The sequence below is a fragment of the Plecotus auritus genome (genome assembly GCF_963455305.1).
Source record: "Plecotus auritus genome assembly, chromosome: 6".
Lineage (NCBI taxonomy): Eukaryota > Metazoa > Chordata > Mammalia > Chiroptera > Vespertilionidae > Plecotus > Plecotus auritus.
Genome location: NC_137773.1, coordinates 137,199,807 through 137,222,924, shown reverse-complemented (window position 1 = coordinate 137,222,924; position 23,118 = coordinate 137,199,807).

Sequence of the window (23,118 nt, the reverse complement as noted above, 5' to 3'; positions counted from 1 at the left end):
TATAAATTTAGATGCTCCTATATTGGGTGCATAAATATTTACAAAGGTTATATCCTTTTGTTGGAATGACCACTTTATCATTATGTAATATCCTTCTTTGTCTCTTATTACAACACTAGAGGCCCAGTGCACAAAATTCGTGCACAGGGGGGTGGGGCTGTCCCTCAGCCCAGCCTGCACCCTCTCCAATCTGGGACCCCTTGAGGGATGTCCGACTGCCCGTTTAGGCCTGATCCCACTGGACATCCCTCTCACAATCCAGGACTGCTGGTTCCCAACTTCTCGCCTGCCTGCCTTCGTGATTGCCCCTAACCGCTTCTGCCTGCCAGGCTGATCACTGCCTAACCACTCCACTGCCAGCCTGATTGATGTCTAACTGCTCCCCTGCCATCCTGTTTTCCCCCAACTTCCCTCCTCTGCCGGCCTGGTCACCCCTAACTGTCCTCCCCTGCAGGCTTGATCGCCCCCAACTGCCCTCCCTTGCAGGCCTGGTCCCTCCCAACTGCCCTCCCCTGCTGGCCATCTTGTGGTGGCCATCTTTTGTCCACATGGGGACAGGATCTTTGACCACATGGGGGCAGCCATCTTGTGTGTTGGAGTGATGGTCAATCTGCATATTACTCTTTTATTAGATAGGATAGAGGCCTGGTGCATGGGTGGGGGCCAGCTGATTTGCCCTGAAGGGTGTCCCGGATCAGGGTGGGGGTTCCCTTGGGGCATGGGGCGGCCTGGGCGAGGGGCCTGTGGTGGTTTGCAGGCTGGCCACGTCCCCTGGCGACCCAAGCAGAGGCCCTGGTATCTGGGATTTATTTATCTTCTACAATTGAAACTTTGTAGCCTGGAGTGGAGCCAAGGCTCCTGCTTGCTCCGTGGCAGCAGCCATTTCTGTTGGGATTTATGTATCTTCTATAATTGAAACTTTGTAGCCTTAAGCGAGGCCTGGGCCGGCCAGGGTGTGCAGAAAGCTTGGCTTCCTCCATTGCCGAGGAAACCCAAGCCTCCCTCCTGCGCTCTCTGTGGCTGCAGCCATCTTGGTTGGATTAATTTGCATACTCGCTCCTGATTGGCTGGTGGGCGTGGCTTATGGGTGTAGCGGAGTGATGGTTAAATTGCATATTACTCTTTTATTAGATAGGATTTGTTTTAAAGTCTATTTTATCTGCTACAAGTATTGCCACTCCAGCTTTTTTTTCCATTTAAATTTACATGCAATATATTTTTCATATCTTTACTTTCAGTCTTTGTGTATATTTCATTCTGAGCTGGGTCTCTTATAGACCACATAAATATGGGTCATGTTTTCTTATAAATTCAGCACCCTATGTCTTTTGATTGGATCATTTAATGAGTTTATATTTAAAGTGATTATTGATAGGTACATATTTATTGCCATTTTATTCTTTATAACTGTATTTCTCTTTTTTCTTCTTAAAGAAGACCTTTAGCATTTTTTATAATACTGGTTTGGTATTAATGAACACCTTTAGTTTTTTCTTGTCTGGGGGGCTCTTTATTTCACCTACAATTTCAAATGATAGCCTTGCTGGATAAAGTAGTCTTGGTTGTAGGTCCTTGCTTTTCATTACTTTGAATATTTGATGTTAATCCCTTCTGGCCTGAAATGTTTCTGTTGAGAAATCAACTCATAATCTTCTAGAAACTCCCTTTTAGTAACTTGCTTTCTTTCTCTTGCTTCTTCTAAGATTCTGTCTCTGTGTTTGGCCTGTGCAATTTGAATTATGATGTGTCTTGGGACTCTCTGGCTTCATCGTATTTGAGACACTGTGCTTCCTGGATATGTGTGTCTTTTTCCTTTACCAGGTTAGGGAATTTTTTAGCCTTTACTTCTTTAAATAGGTTCTCAAACCTTGCTCGCTCTCTCCTTCTGGTACCATCATTAAGCACATATTATGGTGGTGTCCCAGAAGTCCCTTAGACTATCCACATTTTTAAAAATTGCTTTTTGCTGCTCTGATTGGGTGTTTTCTGCTAAATTGTCTTCCAAATCCCCAATTTGATTCTCTTCATTTAGCCAGCTTTTGATTCCCTACTGTATTCTTCATTTCAGATATGGTGTTCTTCATTTCTGACTGGTTATTTTTTACTAGAGGCCTGGTACACAAAATTCATGCATGGGGCTGGGGGGGGGGGGAATGTGTCCCTCAGCCCAGCCTACACCCTCTCCAATCTGGGACCCTTTCACAATCCAGGACTGCTAGCTCCCAACTGCTCACCTGCCTGCCTGCCTGCCTGATTGCCCCTAATCACTTCTGCCTGCCAGCTTGATCACCCCCTAACCACTCCCCTGCCAGCCTGATTGATGCCTAACTGTTCCCCTGCTGGCCTGATTGCCCCTAACTGCACTCCCCTCTTGGCCTGGTCACCCACAACTGCCCTCCCCTGTAGGCCTGGTACCCCCAACTGCCCTCTCCTCCAGGCCTGGTCCCCCCCAACTGCCCTCCCCTGCTGGCCATCTTGTGGCAGCCATCTTTGACCACATGGGGGCGGCCATCTTGTGTGTTAGAGTGACAATTTGCATATTACCCTTTTATTAGATAGGATAATTTCTTTGCCATTTTTTATTTTTGCTCTTTGTTCAAGTTCTCACTAAGTTCCTTGAGCATCCTTATAACCATTGTCTTGAAATCTGTATATGGTAACTTGCCTCCATTTTTTTTTTTTGGGGGGGGGTTGGTGGGGGATTTCTTTTGATCTTTCATTTGACACATATTTCTTTGTCTCTACATTTTGGCTTCTCTGTATTTGTCTCTGTGTTATGCCTCTCAGTCTTGGTATGGTGGCTTATATAGTAGGTGTCTTGTGGGGCTCAGTTTTCCTGAGCTGGGTGCTCCAGGAATGTCCCTTGTTGGGTGAGCCCTCCTGTTGTAGTTGAGTCTTGATTGCTTTGGTTCTATATGTGGGTGGGGTTGCCCCTACCTATGAAGATTGATCTTGTCCATAATGTATGAGCTATTCTGCAGGGGTTCATTCTACAAAGCTGACTTTGCTCCAGCTGGGTCTGGTGCCTGCCAAGATCTCTTTTGTGGAACTCATTAGGTCATGGTCTGATGTGATCTGAACCTAACCACTGGGTGTTGGTTCTAGGGCCACTTGGGAGGGACTCCAGTGCAGGTCAATGTCAGGTGCTGCCTGTGACCACCCCTGGGCTACCTCTTTGGAGAAAAAAAGTGATCCATAGTTTGTGGCTCCTTCTGCTGGGCCTCGGTGTGCATTGAAACTGCACACCAAGGGTGGTTACCACCAACACTGAGCCCAGGCACAGGTCGGCAAAAGGCCCAAGACTCATTGAGATCCATCTTCACCTGCTTCTTAGGCTCATTCACTGAAAGAGCTTCTGATAGTTTGTGAGTTGCATGATGGAGGCTCAGTGAGTGACCTGGTAGGAGCCAGTGGTGTTTACCAGATTGATACAGGTTCAAGCTTGGCACCAGTGCTGGATCTGAGGCCACTCAGCAATAGTCACTGGGTGCACCAAGGCCAACTACCGCCTTCTGTGTGCCTCAGAACTTTGTGGTGGGACAGAGTCTCAGGGAATTGTCAGGGTGATGCCAGCAGAGTTCATCATGCCCAAAAAGACCAAGATTTGGCCATGTGAAGGAATGGCTCTGCTAAGGAACAATGAAGCTGGTCTGGAATGCAAGGGAAGAATAGCCCCACCCAAGAGCCACACAATCCAGTTTTTCTCAGAGTCTGCCCAGATCTCCTAGAAAGACTTTTGCACCATGGAAGTGGGTATGCAGAGTGCACATCTCCTGGAGAGTCTTCTGCACCATGGAACCAGGAAGGCACAGCCCACTTATAGTACTGTAGAGTGCAAGCTAAGCAGGGCAGGGCCACCAGGTGTCAGGTGGGTGGAGCTAGTGGTTCTCCCCTGGTGGGGCTGGTAGATCTCCCATGGGTGTGGGGCACTGCTACTCTGGGAGGTGGTGGGGGCAGGGAATTGGCCCCTGCCCCAGAGCCACACAATTGTCTGACTCTTTTGTGTTTGCCCTCCAGATTCCTTCACAAAAGTCTATACCACAGGCTCAGGCATCAGACTCCTCTGCAGGGCATGAGCTTGGCTGGGTGGGGCAACAGAGGGCTGGGAGAGTGGGATATGTGCAGTTCCCCCATGCCCATGAAGTTTGCAAGGGAGTGCTGTACCAGAAAAGATGGCATCTGTGGGCAGTGAGGGCAAGGGACTGGGCACAGGGACTCTGGTGGCTGTTTCTTCAGCTTTTTCCCTAAAGGCACACCCAGTCTGTCCTCACATGACTACAGTCTGCTCTGATTCACCTTCCCTCCACCAGAGTCCAGTGTTAGTGGCTATGAATGAGATTTTGTGCATTGGCCTTCTAAGAGGGCACCTGGGTTTCTAGCAGACAGATTCCCAGGTGATTTTGACAACCAGATATTATGTGGGTGCCTCTTCCTGGCTCTGGTGCTCTGGGCCAGGGAGCCCAGCATGGGGTTGAGAACCCATGTTCTTCAATGGGGACTTTTGCAGTTCAGATATCCTTCCAGATTCTTAGCAGAAACACTTCGGTATGGGGCCATCCCTTTCTGTGTCTCTGCCCTTCTTGAAGTGGCTTTTTCTATAGAACCTTGGTTAGAAGATGCCTATTCAACTACTCTTCAGTTGGATATTCAGGTTGATTGTTTTATAATTTTGTTCTATAATTTAGTTCATGGTGGTGGTATTTAGATATGACATCTGTAACCACACATGGCCCCAGCCACTTGTTGTGGGTATGTGTACATCAATATTCACCCTGATCAAGAACATTATTGAGAGCTGCTAACCACAACACACAGAGCAATATCTAGAAAACTCTTTTTTCTCCTTTTCTTATTCAGACTCCTGTGATGGATGAGAACAATCCCTAGAAACTCCTTGCTCTAACAACTTATGTTGCCAAAACAATTAGGGATCACTAAACCAGAAGTTTTAGAGGTGTTTTTGAATATTAATCTTTCCAGGAGGGTTTCTGCTTATGCCAGATTAGATAATGTTGTAAATGGATTAGAAAATAATAAATCCAGAACATATTTGCATTTATGCTTCCTATTTCTTAGAAATGTTTCCCTGGTTAATTGTTAGACAGCCCATGGTAAGCAAGTTATCAATTAATTGCTGAAAAATGCAGTGTATTACTTTGGTCTTTAATTACCAACAACTTTTCTTTCCCATTAAATGATAATTTTATTGTTAACATAAACAAAGCTATTAGAACTGTAGTCAACTCTTTGGAAAAACTGTTTAATACAAATTTCACTTATAATAATGAATCCATTTTTTTGTATAATAAATACACCTCAGAGATGAACTTCTTTTAATTAAGGAAGTTCTAAAGGAAGAAATGTACCTAAAGCCCTAAGCTTTCCTGAGAATAGTAAATTCCTCGTTGTACTAGTGTATACATTTTTATAAATATGTAATATTTATTCAGAAAATAAGTAAACTTTTAAAATAGTAGTCTTCAAGCTTTAATTTAAAAAGTGACTTGTTGGATAGAAACATTAAAAATATAACTATTCTTGCCCTGGCTAGTGTTGCTCGGTGATTAGAGTGTAGGCCCTTGCACTGAAGGATCATGGATTCAAATCCTGGTCAAGAAATGTACCTGGGTTTCACGTTCGATACCCAGCCCTGGTTGGGGTGCATGTGGGAGGCAACCCATTTATGTCTCTCTCTCCCTTCTACTCTCTCTAAAATCACTGGAAAAAATATCCTTGGCTGAGGATTAATAATATATACATTCTTACTTTTGAAAGTAGAGAATCACAAACAAAATTTAATATTATTTATTATTTTTGGAGTATCCTTTGCATGTTTCTCCAAGTCACAATAATTTAGAAAGGATTAAATTTATTTTGTACCCATATGCCTATTTTTTAAATTATTTTTACTTTTAAAATGTCCATTAAACTTACAATATCCAATTTCTTGGATATTGGCCCCTTATCAATAAACAGCACCTTCCCATTATGGATTCTTAAGTTAAAAAAAATCAAATGAGTAAATTTTAAAAATCTTATTGGCTTTATTCAGTGATTCATGAGCCTGGCAGCATAGAAAGGAGCTCCATGAAACTGTATGAAATGGGAGACATATAGGCAGAAGGCAACGGGGGCAAAGAAGTTATAGTAGCAAACAGTGAGTTGATTATTGCAAGATCACCTTCCTAGAAGAGAGCAAGGGTCTAGCAGGCAGATTACCTCACTTAGTGCTGATCAGGCAATTCTTGATGGACTGGTTTAAGATTCCACTTCTAGGAGAAAAACTGCAACTAAGTCTTGGTTTGGTGACATAAGGCTTAACATAAGTGACTCCATTTTGGCCCTGTTGTCCTTTTTTTAAACAATTTGCCCTCCTTCCCGCTTTGATCAGACTCTCAGACTTAACTGTGAGATGTAATCAAAACTTAAGGCCTAGGTGCTGCTCCCAGCTACTACTCTGCTTCTGACCTCTATTTTTTTTTTCCCTGAACCTCTGTGTGATATACTATTCACAGGTTGGTTGTAATGTTGGGCTCACATTCTTTAAGTTACTCATTGTCTCGTTCCTTTTCTGATGTTCCAGTTTCAGGGAGATAATTTGCTTGGTGAATAGCGGCTGTGAACATGCATTTAAAGCTTTTGAGAGAGAACAGTGCACTAGGGAGACTGCCCTAAGCACGATAATTCCAATACCTGGAGTGCACTTCAGAGCCATGAATCCCCAAACCAATCAAAGTCACTTTTTGAAGCCAACTGGCTTAGTTAGTGATCTTATGTAGTTGAGTCACACCTTCCCCAGAAATGTCAATCCAAATGGCGTTGGCCACAGCACAAACACCTCCCTACTCAGCTAAAATATAATCAAGGGCTATCATATCATCAAGAACAACTTTGGCCAGAAAGTCTAAAGAGTTTTTGTTGGGCAGCTCTTGTTTTAGCAGCAGGTTGTCCAATATCTTCAAGAGTTAAGAAAAGGTTCCTGATCATAGCCTCACATGCATTTACTCCTGGCCAGGGAAGTAGGGATCTGCCAGAGGAAGCTAATTTTGAATCATGAATGCCTCCTGATACTTCCCATTTGAGTCTATGCCTTGGGACTGGAAAGATGACAGCCACGGAGGCCAGTAAATTTAAGGGTCTGGACATTGACCCTTGCCTTGTATACCCCCACCCCCCGTTTTTGTGGAGTACAGAACCTGGATATAGGTTACCTGGGCTGTTAACCAAAGACAGGAAAATGAACACCCAACCAAAGACAGGAAAATGAACACCCAGGGTAAGGGAGTCTGACATGAAAACAAGGAGGCTGAGCTTGTTCCGGAGAAAGTGAGGCATAAGCAATCAGGAAGAAGTTTTGTGACAAGCAAAACTACAGGATCACCAGTATTGGGGCAAATCCAACTATCGTTTGGAAGTTGAATAACCCATTTTGCAGTGGCCTGAGATATGAGAACAATAGCATTATATTTCCAGGACATATCAAGGCCAAAGATGGATAGAAACATTTAAAAGACCTTCAAAGAATCAGGGTGGAAAAGTGTCAGAGGGGGAAGGAGTAATGGAAAGAAATGTGACTTCCATTTCTTGATCTGATTTATTGGGAGGAAGCAGTCTACCTCAATGCCAGCTACTTCTCTTCCCAGTCAATTTGATTTTGAGGTCTCCAGCGTTTGCACAGGACCATATGTCAGGTGGAGCGCAGCTGTGTCAGTGACCAAGAGTACTTGGTAGGGTCCTTTCCATGAATCTCACCTTTGCAAATTCTTCAGAGTTAAAGAATAACTGTATGTAAAAGACAAAAAATACCTTGGTTAAAGATCTGATGAGAAATCATTATAAGGGAATTATTTCTGTGATATATAGCGCATATATATATATATATATATATATATATATATATATATATGCCTAAGCGACCAAACAACCGTTCAACTGGTAGCTATGACGCGCACTGACCACCAGGGGGCAGACACTCAATGGACGGGCATGGAACAGACTGATGAATCTCAGAGGGAAGGGGGGAAGGGGTAGGATGGGAAGAGATTAAGCAAAAATCTTATATGCCTACTAGAGGCCCAGTGCACAAATTTGTGCACCGGTGGGTCCCTCAGCCTGGCCTGTGGGGATCGGGCTGAAACCAGCAATCTGACATCCACTGAGGGGTCCCAGATTGTGAGAGGGTGCAGGCCAGGCCGAGGGACCCCACCAGTGCCCAAATCCGGAATTATAACTGATAACATTATACCAGGACAAATCAGATTTCTAGGACTTCTATAAAATTTCTAGAACACATTTTAATAACATGCATCTATACAAATATAACCGAAGGAGGTTTAGCATCAGTTTTTATTTGATAATGCTTCTTATGTAATTTAATATATCAAATAAACATAATTATTTTAATATTTTTCCAGGGGCCCTCTAGGAAATTGAAAAGTTAGAGGTCAGAGAAGCATCATTTATAATTGAATTTGGGAAAAATGTCAAAAGGTTTGAATATTTTATTAAATAGGATCATAGATCATTTTAAAATAATACTTTATTTTAAGGCAAATACAGAGTTACACAGTAGTGAACAAAACTTAGCTCTTTATATATTAAAAAGACTGGCTATTCTTAAGTAATCAAAGATCTGATAAAGACAACATGAGGCACACTAAATTAAGAAAAAAATCTTTGCTGTCCATATACATGACTTAAGTGTAAATAAACTTTTATAATCTCTTATCAAAGGTAGGCCAATAGTCCAAGAAAACTTTTAACAGAAAAAAATTAATTTTTTAAAGTATAGTTAAAGTAAGCACACTGTCATATTAATTACATTAGTTTTGGGGGTACAATATAGTGATTCAACATTTTTATACCTTACAATGTGATCACCCCACCAATTACAGTTATCATCTGTCATTGAGCAAACTTATCACAATATTATTGATTATATTCCCTTTCACCTTCTTCACCTATCCTCCCACACCCTCCCTGTTGGCAACCATTCCTTTGGTCTCTTTTTGTTTTGTTTTTTAGATTCCACATGTAAGTGAAGCCATAAGGTATTTGTCTTTCTGTCTGACATTTCACTTAGCATAATATGCTTTAGATCCATCCACATTATTACAAATGGTAAGATTTAATTCTTTTATTGCTTCATAATATATGTGTGTGTGTGTGTACACACCTGCTTCATTATATATATGTTATATAGATATATACGTGTGTGTATATATACCTGATCGTCTTTATCCATTCTTCTGTCAATGGACATCATATCATATCTTGGCTGCTGTAAATAATGCAGCAATGCACTTTGGGGTGCATGTCTTTCTGAATTATTGTTTCATTTTCTTCAGATAAATACCCAGAAGTGGAATTGCTAGGTTGTATGGTATATATATTTTTAGTTTTTTGAGAAATCTTCCTACTGTTGTCCATAGTGACTGCACCAATATGCAGTCCCATCAACAATGCACAGGGTTCTCTTTTCTTCACATCCTCGCCAAAACATGCTTTTTGATAAGCCATTCTGACAGGTGTGAGGTGATATCTCATTTTGGTTTTGATTTGCATTTCCCTGATGATTAGTAACATCTTTTAATATGTCTGTTGGCCATCTGTATGCCTTCTTTGGATAACATTTCTTTTCAAGTCCTCTGCCCATTTTTTTAAAAAAAAATTTATTGATTTCAGAGAGGGAGAAAGATAGAAACATCAATGATTAGAGAGAATCAGTGATCGGCTGCCTCCTGCACAACCCCTTCTGGGGATGGAGCCTGCAACCCAGACATGTGCCCTAACCAGAAATGGAAACATGATCTCCAGGTTCATAGGTCAATGCTCAACCGCTGAGCCACACCGGCCATGCCTCTGCCCATTTTTTGACTGGATTGTTTATTTTGGGGTATTGAGATTTATGCATTTTGTATACATTTTGCATATTACTCTTCAGTATATTAGTATATCACTTGCAAATTATATTCTCCCATTCAGAAGGTTGTTTTTTGTTTTGTTAATGATTTCCTTCATTGTGCAGAAGCTTTGGAGTTTGATAAAGTCACATTTGTTTCCCTTTCTTAAGGGGATGTATCCAAAAGGATATTATGCACACTGATGTCAAATAGTTAACTATGTTTTCTTTCAGGAGTTTTATGGTTTCAGGCCATATATTTGAGTTTATTTTTGTTTATGGTATAAAAGTGGTTCGGTTTCATTGTTTTGCATGTATCTGTCCAATTTTCCCAATACCACTTTTTGAAGAGACTGCCCTTACTCCATTGTATATTGTTACCTCCTTTGCCATACATTAGTTGACCATATAAGCAAGGGTTTATTTCTGGTCTCCCTATTAGATCCGTTGATATGTATCTGTTTTGATTATTATAGCTTTGTAGTATAGTTACAAATCAGGGAGCTTGATACCTCCAACTTTGTTCTCTTTTTCAAGTTGCTTTGGCTATTAGTGGTCTTCTGTGGTTCCATATAAATTTTGGGATTATTTCTTCTAGTTCAGAGAACAATGTCATGGGTATTTTGATAAGAATTGCATTGAATTGGTAGATTGCTTTTGGTAGTATGATCACTTGAATTAATCCTTCCAAGCACGGAATATACTTCTGTTTTTTCCTGTTCTACTCAATTTCTTTCTTCAATGTCTTACAGTTTTCAGAGTACAGGACTTTTACCAGCTTGTTTAAATTTATTCCTAGGTAGTTTATACTTTTGATGCAGTCATAAATGGGGTTGTTTTCCTAATTTCTCCTTCTGATTATTTGTTATTAGTGTATAGTTTGTGGCATATTTTTGTATATTAATCGTATATCCCAGTGGTCAGCAAACCGCGGCTCGCGAGCCACATGCGGCTCTTTGGCCCCTTGAGTGTGGCTCTTCCACAAACTACCACAGCCTGGGCGAGTCTATTTAGAAGAAGTGGCGTTAGAAGAAGTTTAAAAAATTTGGCTCTCAAAAGAAATTTCAATCGTTGTACTGTTGATATTTGGCTCTATTGACTAATGAGTTTGCTGACCACTGGTATATCCTAATACTTTACTAAAGTCTTCTATTATTTTGGGGTTTTCTATGTATTGTGTCATGTCTTCTGCATATAGTAACAGATTTACTTTCTTTCAAATTCGGATTCCTTTTATTTCTTTATGGCTAAAACTTCCAATGCTACATTGAATAATAGTGGTAAGAGTGGGCATCCTTCTCCCTGATCTTAGAGGAAAAGCTTTCAGCTTTTTGCCACCCAGTATGATGTTAGCTGTAGTCTTGTCATATGTAGCCTTTATCAAGTTCAAGTTAAGTTCTTTCATACCCACTTTGTTTAGAGTTTTTATCATAAATAGATGTTGAATTTTTTTTCAAATGCTTTTTCTGCATTTATTAAGATAATCATGATATTTATATTTCATTTTATTAAATTTTTCAGTTAAAATGGGCATTCAATCCTATCTAATAAAAGAGTAATATGCAAATTAACCATCACTCTGCTACACCCACAAGCCATGCCCACTAGCCAATCAGGAGCAAGTATGCAAATTAACCCCAACCAAGATGGCTGCAGCCACGAAGAGAGTAGGAGGGAGGCTTGGGTTTCCCCGGCGATGGAGGAAGCCAAGCTTTCTGCACACCCTGGCCGGCCCAGGCCTGCACTCCAGGCTACAAAGTTTCCATTATAGAAGATACATAAATCCCAACAGAAATGGCTGCTGCCACAGAGGGAGCAGAAGGTTTGGCTCCACTCCAGGCTACAAAGTTTCAATTGTAGAAGATAAATAAATCCCAGATACCAGGGCCTCCGCTTGGGTTGCCGCGGGGCATGGCCAGCCTGCAAACCACCACAGGCCCCTCGCCCAGGCTGCCCCATGCCCCAAGGGAACCCCCACCCTGATCTGGGACACCCTTCAGGGCAAACCAGCTGGCCCCCACCCATGCACCAGGCCTCTATCCTATCTAATAAAAGAGTAATATGCAGATTGACCATCACTCCAACACACAAGATGGCTGCCCCCATGTGGTCAAAGATCCTGTCCCCATGTGGACAAAAGATGGCCACCACAAGATGGCCAGCAGGGGAGGGCAGTTGGGAGGGAACAGGCCTGCAAGGGAGGGCAGTTGGGAGGGACCAGGCCGGCAGAGGAGGGAAGTTGGGGTCAAACAGGCTGGCAGGGGAGCAGTTAGATATCAATCAGGCTGGCAGGCAGAAGTGGTTAGGGCAATCAGGAAGGCAGGCAGGCAAGCATTTAGGAGCCAGCAGTCCTGGATTGTGAGAGGGATGTCCGACTGCCCGTTTAGACCCGATCCCGGTGGGGATCTAAACAGGCAGTCGGACATCCCTCGAGGGGTCCCAGATTGGAGAGAGTGCAGGCTGGGCTGAGGGACACTGCCCGCCCCCTCCCCCCCCCCCCCCCCCCCGTGCATGAATTTCGTGCAATGGGCCTCTAGTATTCTATATTAGCTTCAGCTGTACAATATAGTGGTTAGACATTTATATAATTTACAAAGTAAACTCCCTGATAAATCTAGTACCCACCTGGTACCATACATATTTATTACAGTATTATTGACTATACTTCCTATGGTGTACTTTACCTCCTGTGACTATTTTGTAACTATCAATTTGTACTTCTTAATCCAATCACCTTCTTTACCCCAATCCCCTTTCCTCCTCCAATCTGGCAACTAGCAGTTTGTTCTCTGTATCTATGAGTCTGTTTCTGTTTTGTTATCCTTAGTTTAGTTCAGGGGTGGGCAAACTTTTTGACTCGAGGGCCACAATGGGTTCTTAAACTGGACCGGAGGGCCGGAACAAAAGCATGGATGGAGTGTTTGTGTGAACTAATATAAATTCAAAGTAAAGGAGCAGAGGGGAGAGCAAGAGAACCCTCCGCTCTTTCGGCTCCGTGGGCCGGATAGAACAGCCGAATGGGCCGGATCCGGCCCACGGGCCGTAGTTTGCCCACGGCTGGTTTAGTTGATTTGATGAATCACAATTGTTTTACAGAAGTTGAACCACCCTTGTATCCCTGGTATAATTCCTGGTTGATTATGGTGTATAATACTTTTAATGTATTGTTGAATTCAGTTTGCTAGTATTTTGTTGAAAATTTTGACATCTGTGTTCATCAGCAGTATTGAACTGTAATTCTCTTTTTTTGTAGTATCTTTGTCTGGTTTGGATATCTGGGTAATGTTGACTTCATAGAATGAGTTTGGAAATATTCCATCCTCTTCAACTTTTTGGAATAAGTTGAAAAGGATAGGTACTAACTCTTCTTTAAAGATTTGATAGAATTCATCTGTGAAGCCATCTGGTGCTGGGCTTTTGTTTCTTGGGAGTTTTTTTTTATTATTGCTAGTAATTGGTCTGTTGAGATTTTCTGGGGTTGGGGAGGGGTTGCTGGTTTAGGTCTTGGAAGGTTGTAGGTTTTTGGAAATTTATCCATTTCCTCTAGATTGTTGAATTTGTTAGCATATATTTGTTCATAGTATTCTTTAGTGATCCTTATCTCTGTGGTGTTGGTTGAAATTAGAAATAAAAGAGGAAAGATTACTTTTGTGTTCTCTGTTTTGCTTGATGAGTCTTGCTAGCATCTGATCAGATTGATTTATTCCTTTAAGGAAGCAGTTCTTAGTTTCACTAATTTTTTTTTTCTATTTTTCTATTTCCACTCTGATCTTTTTTTATTTTCTTCCTTTTACTTACTTTGGATTTTGTTTATTCCTATTTTTCTAGTTTCTTGAGGATTTTCCTGCTTCTTGAAGTAGGCTTGTATAGCTGTAAACTCTCCTCTTGTAACCGTTTTTGCTGCATCCCATATATTATGCAAGATTGTGCTTTCATTTTCATTTCTCAAGATAGACTTTTATTTCCTTTTTGATCTATTGGTTGTTTAGAAGCATGTTATTTAATCTCCATGTATTTTGTGGGGTTTTCTTCCTGTAGTTGATTTCTAGTTTCATGCAACGTGTTCATAAAATATGCTTGCTATAATTTCATTCTTCTTTGATTTACTGAGGCTTGTTTTGTAGGTTAGTATGTGATATATTCTGAAAAATGTTCCATGTGCACTTGAGAAAATGTGTAATATGCAGTTTTTAGATGAAATGTTCTATAAATGTCTATCAAGTCAACGTGGTCTAAAGTGGCATTTAAGGCCATTATTTCCTTAATTTTCTTTCTAAATAAAGCTCCAAACTTTCCTTGAATTAGGCAGCCCCAGGTACATGTGTAGCATTGCCCCACTATCTCCACTCTCCCTGGACAGGGCAGTCCTGCATGAATTATGGCAACGCTTGAGCCAACTCTACACTCTCTCCATTCTCTGGACAGGACAGTCCTGCCTGCAGGTGCTTCAGTGCCTTTCTAGCTCGGCACGCTCTCCAGATGGGGGAGCACCGCTTGCATGCCTCCCAGTGGGTGCTGCAAGCATTGCCCTGCTGCACCTGCTGGATTAATCTCTGGGTAAAGGGACCCCTTGTATGCCTGCTCTAGCACCCTCCAGTTTTTGCTGGATCTAGCTCTAGGAATGGTGGCTAGGGATGTGCTACAGTGCCCTGCAGGTTGGACAGAGAATATGGATGGAGCTCCCACCTGCTATCCACATTCAAGGGAAATGTAAGCAATAGTACTCACCATTTTCTCCAGTCCTGGTTGTTCCCTCAGCTCCCCAAGAGCTCTCGTGGTTCCCCAACTTTCTCAGTCTGGTCCCTCTCTTTCTTGTTGTACAGAAGCTTCAATTGGTTCACAGTGTCTCTCTGAAGGATTTGCTCTAAAGATAGATGTACATTCAATGCGTTCTTGTGAGCTCAGAGTCCACCTATGCCAACTTGGATCTGCCTCCTCCAAAATTTTAATTTTGTACTAGTGTACTTTTGATCTTAAAATATTAAAAAGACTTAAATTCCAATCTTAGCCAGCTTGACAACACATAAAATTTTTTTCTGATTTCTTTTCTCCAAACCTTCTACAACTTTCTTTATAAAACTTTGTATCCAGTCACCCTCATCATTTCCAATTAGTTTAATTACATGTATTGATTAGAATTATTAACCCCTAGAAACATTAATTCCTAATGAAAATTAATACTTAAGCAACTACGGACTGCTAAACTTACACATTTCATAATTTCTAGAAGTATATACAGTCTTTCTCATAGTAACTCTTTCAGTGTGGCATAAAACATGATTACTAATAGGCCCACATATCTTTATTCCTTTGTAAAATGGTATCAAAAGTGAATAAACCTATGTTCAATAGTTAATGTTTCAGAATTTTATCTTACTTGTAAATAATCTAGCTGTTAAATAATTATCCATCATTTAACTTACCTCAGAAAGATTTTGAAATTTCTAAGTAGGCATATCATAAAGAGTAATTATTGTTGAAAAGTTCTTTATAAACTTTCATCCATCTTACATCTATTGAATTTACTTGTTCTTAACAATTATATATATTTAGATTACTCATGAGACATTAAATAGCTAAATATCATCTTGTTATCTTTTTAAGGACATTCTGTAACAGATAACATGAATTTGACTTTTGTTAAACCTAGGTAGAATAAAAGCATATCTAATACTTATAGTTCTGATGCCTATTTTAATTAAAACAAACTTAAACTAGATTTATTTACTGAAGATTATCCTAGGTCACAGGAACTTGGAAAACATGTGGGTTAGTTTTTATATCTCTGAGCGTATTACACAGTGCTCGTTTGTCTTTCAGTCAATGAAATAGAGTTCTTTACTAAACAATTTTGGCAATACAACCTGGAGGTAAAAAAAAAATCACACATCTGTAAAATACATACATAAACATACAGATGCAAAAAAAATAATCTTCTGCCTTTTGTTTTAAATTTTTAGCCATAACGGTTGGAAGCAAATTATGTTTCTGTAAGATAGAATAAATTCAGGTTATCTGCTCAGACATTTTACTAGTATTTGTGGCAAAGATTTTTCATAGGCCTGGTTTTCAAAAGACTTTTTTTCCCCTTTTGATAAGAATTTTCTTGGTTCCTAAAGAATACCTGGTTGAAAATTGACATCTCAAAAGGCACACAGAAAGAATGTAAGTTTCAACAAGAACTTCTGTTCCCTAAGTCAAGATCTTTTACAGAGGCCTTTTGAGATAAATAGAAAAGGTGGGCTTTGAATTGCTTTTAGAGCTATATTGCTGTTCTTATAAAGACTCAATTTAGGCAGAACAGTTGTTTCCAATTCCTCAAAGAATTGGTGGCACATGGCCAGCGTGGCTCAGTGGTTGAGTGTTAACCTATGAACCAGGAGGTCACGGTTTGATTCCTGGTCAGGGCACATGCCCAGGTTGCAGCTCAATCCCTAGTTGGGGTGTGCAGGAGGCAGCCAATCAGTGATTCTCTCTCATCATTGATGTTTCTATCTCTCCTTCTCCTTTCCTCTCTGAAATCAATAAAAATATATTTTAAAAATATAAAGAATTGGTGGCAACCTGAATGACATCAAGGGGCTGACACACCCATCCATCTACATTATTTTCAATTTGCTTCTTTTTATCAGGGAGATATTCAACTAAGATTTTAAAGAAAAAGATTCCTGTGTTCTAGATTTAGAGCTGTTTGCCTTTGGACTTGTTTTCTTTCCCTCTGAGAATATACCTAGTTTCATTTTAGCTTACGGGAGAAGGCCTTTATAAAATCCTTCTGAATATCAGCTTCTGATTTGGCCAACTTCTGACCATAGAACTACCTTAAAAATCCTTTTAAGTATCTGTCAGGTTGCAGCTGGGAAAAACAGTAAAAATTCCTAGCAGTGTTGAATGACCTCAGATGAAAAGGGCATCCACAAAGAGGTGCAAAAGATACTAGCTTCCCAAGTCAGAGAGTCACTCCCAAAGAAGGAAAATTTCCCTTAGAGTTGGCAACAGTCTGTAGGATGCAAATGGAGTGCAACCCACATTTCTGTCCAGCATAGTTTTGGGGACACCCAAGCCAAGTTCTCAGGATGCAAAACGATATAAGTAATATGTTAATAGCTATCCCAGAGATCAATAACCAGTGGATCAATGGATCTGGCGTTGAAAAGAAAGGGACAATGTGAAACTTTACCTTCCTCTCATGACTGGGCGCTGTGGAAATTGAGAAGAGTTGACTCTGGAAAGTATTCTCACCCTTTGCTGATTTCTGCCCATTTTTCCCAGAGTCACATCTTACAGGCTCCAGAGCGAGAATGCTGTAAAGTAGAGTGGAGCCCAAATATGTACCAGAATTTGGCAATGTTTTCCATGAATTTTAATTTTTCCCTTGGCTCTTTAAGAGAAAAACTAGTAGTTTGTCAGAATCCCATCAACCCTGGAAGAAACTAACATGGGGGTATCTAAAAGACCACTAACTTGGCCAACTTTTGTTTAGGATCTTACAGCCTCTTTCGAGGGAAAAGGCAATCCAGATAGAGAATTAGTAGACCGAGTACTCAGGTAAAGGAGAGCAGAGGGGAGTAGCAGTAGTCACATCAGTCTTTTGTTGAGGTATCTCTTTTGTCTTTAATTTGTCATTAGACTTTTACAATGAAGCATTCAATGAAACTATTTTGGAATCCTTTGGAGGTTTCCACATGCCAATTAAAATAGGTATTCCATTCTGTTTGTTTGATTTAGGAGTTCTTGCTTTCAAGTGCACTTCTTAAATTAACAGTCTTGTCTGATTAGAATATTTCCCATAATGACCATTGTAACTACAGGTTGTCATTTTCCATTTTTGTAGATATTTATGGCTTCTAAGACCACAATTCTCAGATACAAAATGAAGAGGAGTTGTAGCAATCAGTTATTTGAAATTTGAGGATTCCATTTCTTTGGCTAAACTTTAGGTCTCTTGGATACAAATTAATACTTAAGAGGAATGTGCCAGTAGGTTCAGGGCTGTGTGGTGTTTTACAGTGAACCTCATTGCATGGAAATCTGTTTGAGGTTGTTGGGTGACCTAGTGTCAAATCTAACCCATTCTGTGACCAATTTTTCCTAGCACAGGAGTCTTAGAGTTCAGTAGCAAGTGCTCTAACAGCTTTTAAGTTCTGGACCCGTACCTACTAATATTGTAGTTTTGGCTTCCAAGATTCCCAGTAACAATAGATCTACTGCCTGGCCTCAGTGGTTGAGTGTTGACCTATGAACCAGCAAGTCACAGTTTAATTCCTAGTCAGGGCACATGCCCAGGTTATGGGCTCGATCCCCAGTAGGGGATGTGCAAGAGGCAGCCAATCAATGATTTTCTCTCATCATTGGTGTTTCTCTCTTCCTCTCCCTTCCTCTCTGAAATCAATAAAAACAAAACAAAACAAAACAAAAACACAGATCTGCTGTTCCTTTACTTTATTGTGCACATTAGCAGTAACCAAGGAAATGTAACTGTGGATACAAAGAGTGAGTACTATGGACTGGCTAAGAGAAGGCCTTATGTGTACACCACCAGCAGATCCCAATAGATGGAGACTATAAACTAACCAAGGGTTAGGGACTTGGGTTCCAGGTAGAACCACCTGTCAACTCCAGCTGACTCCTTAAGCCCTGGGCTGGGACCACAGACTAACCTGGGCTAAGAAAGTGGTGCTCTGCTAGAGCCTCCCATCAGTCTGACCATGAACCCTGGACTGGAAATACAATTATACTGGGAGCTGAATACAAAGAGAGGAGATCATGGCTCTTGGAGAAATTGACTCTCAGAAATAGTGAGAAAGACAGAGAACTCTAAGAGTTTGTGTACTAACCTTTTATTTCTCCTTGTCCCCAAAGCCATCAGTAGTCTCCATCTCATCCTATCAATGTCACCAAACAGGAAAAAAAATCAACTGAGTAAATTTTAAAGATTTTATCAGCTTTATTCAATGATTCTTTGATTGGGCTTATATATGAAGTCTTTAAAAATGAACAAACAAAACAGAGACAGAGTCAGACACAGAGAACAAGCTGATGGTTGCTAGAAGGGATGGGTAGGAAAGGTGAAAGGGATAAGAGATACAAACTTTGTTATAAAATGTCAGTCACAGAAATATAATGTACATCACAGAATATAGTCAATAATATTGACTGTACAATGACAGATGGTTACTAGACTTACTGTGATGATCACTTCTGAAACTATGATTGCATATCAACTATATTTTAATAAATAACAAATTAAGCAAATATTTTAAGGCATCTTATATAAAGCTCAAAGAATAGTTGAAGTTTTTGCTAAAGTATCTAAATTTACTAGTATATATTCTCCACAAGGTTTGGATCACTCCACTAGTCCAGGCCAGATGATTTTGCATGATGCTGACAGCAAAGAAAATAATTTTTAAAATTCTGCAGAAGTTTTGTTATCTTCACTTCCCCTTTACTGCAGGAAAGTACAAAAAGTTCAGCTTATCCATAGCAACTAATATAGCTGCTCAATTCCCTTAGAGCAGTGGTCGGCAAACTCATTAGTCAACAGAGCCAAATATCAACAGTACAATGACTGATATTTCTTTTGAGAGCCAAATTTTTAAACTTAAACTTCTAACGCCACTTCTTCAAAATAGACTCGCACAGGCCATGGTATTTTGTGGAAGAGCCACACTCAAGGGGCCAAAGAGCCGCATGTGGCTCGCGAGCCACAGTTTGCCCACCACGGCCTTAGAGCAATTCAACCTTAAGAGTAAAAAAGAACAGAACAAGTCTCAAAAAAGACATGAATCTGTTGGGAAACTAGGAAAAGAAAACAGGTCCCATAAATAGAGATACCTTGAGACATAGGGCATATTGGTCCATTTTGGAAATATTTTCTGGAAATCTGTGTAAGGAAGATAAGTGGTATTCACTCTCAGATTTTCTAATGCACAATAGGAAAGTGTAAAAGATGACCTATCATTATAGTAAGCTTGGACAGAAATTGGAAGCCCATGAAAGGAGAGTCCAAATGCTCATGAAAGTGGGGATGCTGTAAAACAGTGTGGCTAATGGCATTATGATATGGGAAAATTTTAAGTATTTAACTCAATACTCTTAGAAAGTTAAAAAGAACAGACTAAATCCTAAAAATTTATCAAAAAAGTGTGCATACTATAAGAATATGCATAAGAAGACAAATTAATGGACAGTAATAGTAAATGACTCAGAAGTATAAAGAAGTCATTTCTCCCCAGTGACATGCATAATTTCCATCAATATATTACTGTGCATTTTTTCTAATTTAAGAGTTACTCCAAATTTCATCTGAAAAAATAAGTGAATAAGAATAATAAGCCCTAACTGGTTTGGATAGAGCATCGGACTGCGGACTGAAGGGTCCCAGGTTCAATTCTGGTCAAGGGCATGTACCTTGGTTGCAGGCACATCCCCAGTAGGGGTGTGCAGGAGGCAGCGATGTTTCTCTCATATCGATGCTTCTAACTATCCCTCTCCCTCCCTTCCTCCCTGTAAAAAAAAATCAATAAAATATATTTTTAAAGAAAGATTAATAAAATTATAGGGAGAAAAGTGAAAGATACTTTTTTTTAGGATGGTGAATGTCAGAATCATGTCAGAATCATATTTTAAAACTATGGTAATGAGAACTATCTGTCTGGTTGTAGCTGAGAGATACCCAAGATGAGTGGGAAAATCAGTGGTTTCTTAAAACACTTAATATACATTTGAATTTATCAAATGAAAAGCATGGAAAAAGATGACCTTCTATGATATTGAGACAGTTGGCTTTATATTTAGAGAAAAGTGTTATACCCATATTACAGTATACAAAAAAAACCTAGATGTTTAAGCATTAATACGTGTGTGTGTACATATATATTTACACATATATATTTACATATATATCTATATTTACATATATATCTACATATATATCTACATCTACAAATATATTTATATTTACGTGTGTGTGTGTGTGTATATACACACACACACACACACTGAGTGGCCAGATTATTATGATCTCTGAATGCATAATAATCTGGCCACTCAGTGTACTTCTCTTGAGTACCTCATTTATTTGATATCAAATATACTATAAATCGTGCACCTGATCAGTTTTCCCCTTTGCAGTGACTGATAGAAAGCTCAGGGCAAACAGGTGGTTGATCTCCAGCAAAAGTCTAGAATACTTTTGGTACCCATTTGAGATACAAATACACTGAGTGGCCAGATTATTATGTGTTCAGAGATCATAATAATCTGGCCACTCAGTGTGTGTGTGTGTGTATGTATAATATATATATATGTATGTATGTATATATTAAAATATATATATAATCTATATATATGAAAATAGAGGAGATAGATAAGCTAAGAACTAAATTTACAGATTTAACCCCATAAAAATCATAAAACTCCTATAACTAAAAACACAATAAAGAATAGCCAAATGATAAAGGGAGAAAACCAGGTGTAAAACTCATTATACACAATGAATTGATAGACTTATTTTATAAAGCAGCTATTCTTAAACTTTTTGGTCTCAGAATCCCTCTACTGCTTTCAATATGTAATCATTGAGGACCCCTCCAAAAACATTTTGCATATGTGGATTAAATATTTACTATTTTGGAAGTAAATCTGAAACATTTTTAATTTATTTTAAAATAACAAGCTCATTATCATTAGAAACAATATCTGTATTATTCTTTCTAAAGCAAAAACAAAAAAAGTAGAATGGTATCTATATATATAAAAGCCTAAGCGACCATTACAACTGGTCACTATGACATGCACTGACCACCAGGGGGCAGAAGCTCAACACAGGAGCTGCCCCCTGGTGGTCAGTGTGCTCCAACAGCCAACCTCCTGTGGCTGGCCAACCTCCCACGGTCCCTCCCTCCAGCCAGGCAGCCCTGATCGGCCCCCCATCATTGGCTGGGCCTAGGGACCCCACTTGTGCATGAATTCGTGCACTGAACCTCTAGTTGTTTTATATTTTGCTAATCTTTGTCATTCGTATCTGCTTCTGCATTCAATCTGATGTAATATCCCACATCAAGTAGGCCTCTGCAACTATGGTTGACAAAGATGAGTGGGGGGTGGGGAGGGAAGGAAACCTAACAAATGCTGGACTCAGCATCATTAAAGACAGAACTTCCCTGGCTCAGTTGGTTGGTTGGGTATCATCCCATGCACTGAAAGATGACAGGTTTGATTCATGGTCAGGGTGCATGTGATATGCAACCAATGGATGTTTCACTTCCCCATCAGTGTTTCTCTCCCTCTCCCTTCTTCTCTCTCTAAGGTCAATAAAATAAAAGACCAGAACCAATGCCAGCAAATACCTATCTCCAGACTTTTTTTAAAAAAAAAAAGTAGGAAAATGTGGAGACAAGTAGGAAATACCATTTTAAACCACTGTTGCTCAAGTGTTGGTCACTTGGTGCTGAAAGCTCTCCATATCTAAGTGGTTCCATGTTGTGTTGACATTTCCACAACCCTCTAACGAAGCTAAAAATAAGGTAAAACCCATGTTTCAGAGCCCCTTTGTTGACAAAAGTGGAGTTTAAAGGTGTCCTGAGTCTCCATTTACAGCAAAGCCACCTCGCATAAATCAGTCTGTTGTACAGAAGATAAACTTACTTGTTGTGTTACGGTATTGAGACTTGGGGATTTGTTTGTTACTGCAGCACAGTGTAGCTGTCATGACTAATACACAACCCAAGAATGAATGTCTTGAGATGTGTAGGCATGATCCTTGACTTTGCTAGTTAAGAGGTCTAGTGCTAAAGCAGTGAAACCTGTCAAGTTACTTCTTGGGCAAAGGATCAGCTATGTGGGCGCTATACTGAGAGAGGAAGAACAGAGCAGACATAGCCCAGTGCTCTGCCAACAAATTGGTTTGTGATCACATATGGCATAACCCTTTGGGGCCTCCCAGACATGCTGGAAGTGGCACTCTAAGCAGAGTTACATGAATGGAGAGCCAAGACACCATTATTTGTGCATACCTGGGGAATGACATCTTTTTTGATGTCACAGGCTACAACATTGGGATTATATATACTTGTATCATGTAAAAAAAAAAAAAAAAAAAGGTTTTTAAGTTGGTCTCAGCTCCCAGGTCCATGTTAATCCCCTTTCAAAGCTCTGCTTCAGTGTGTCTCCAGGGCCTTATGATTGAGGTGAGACTACTCAGCTCAAAATAT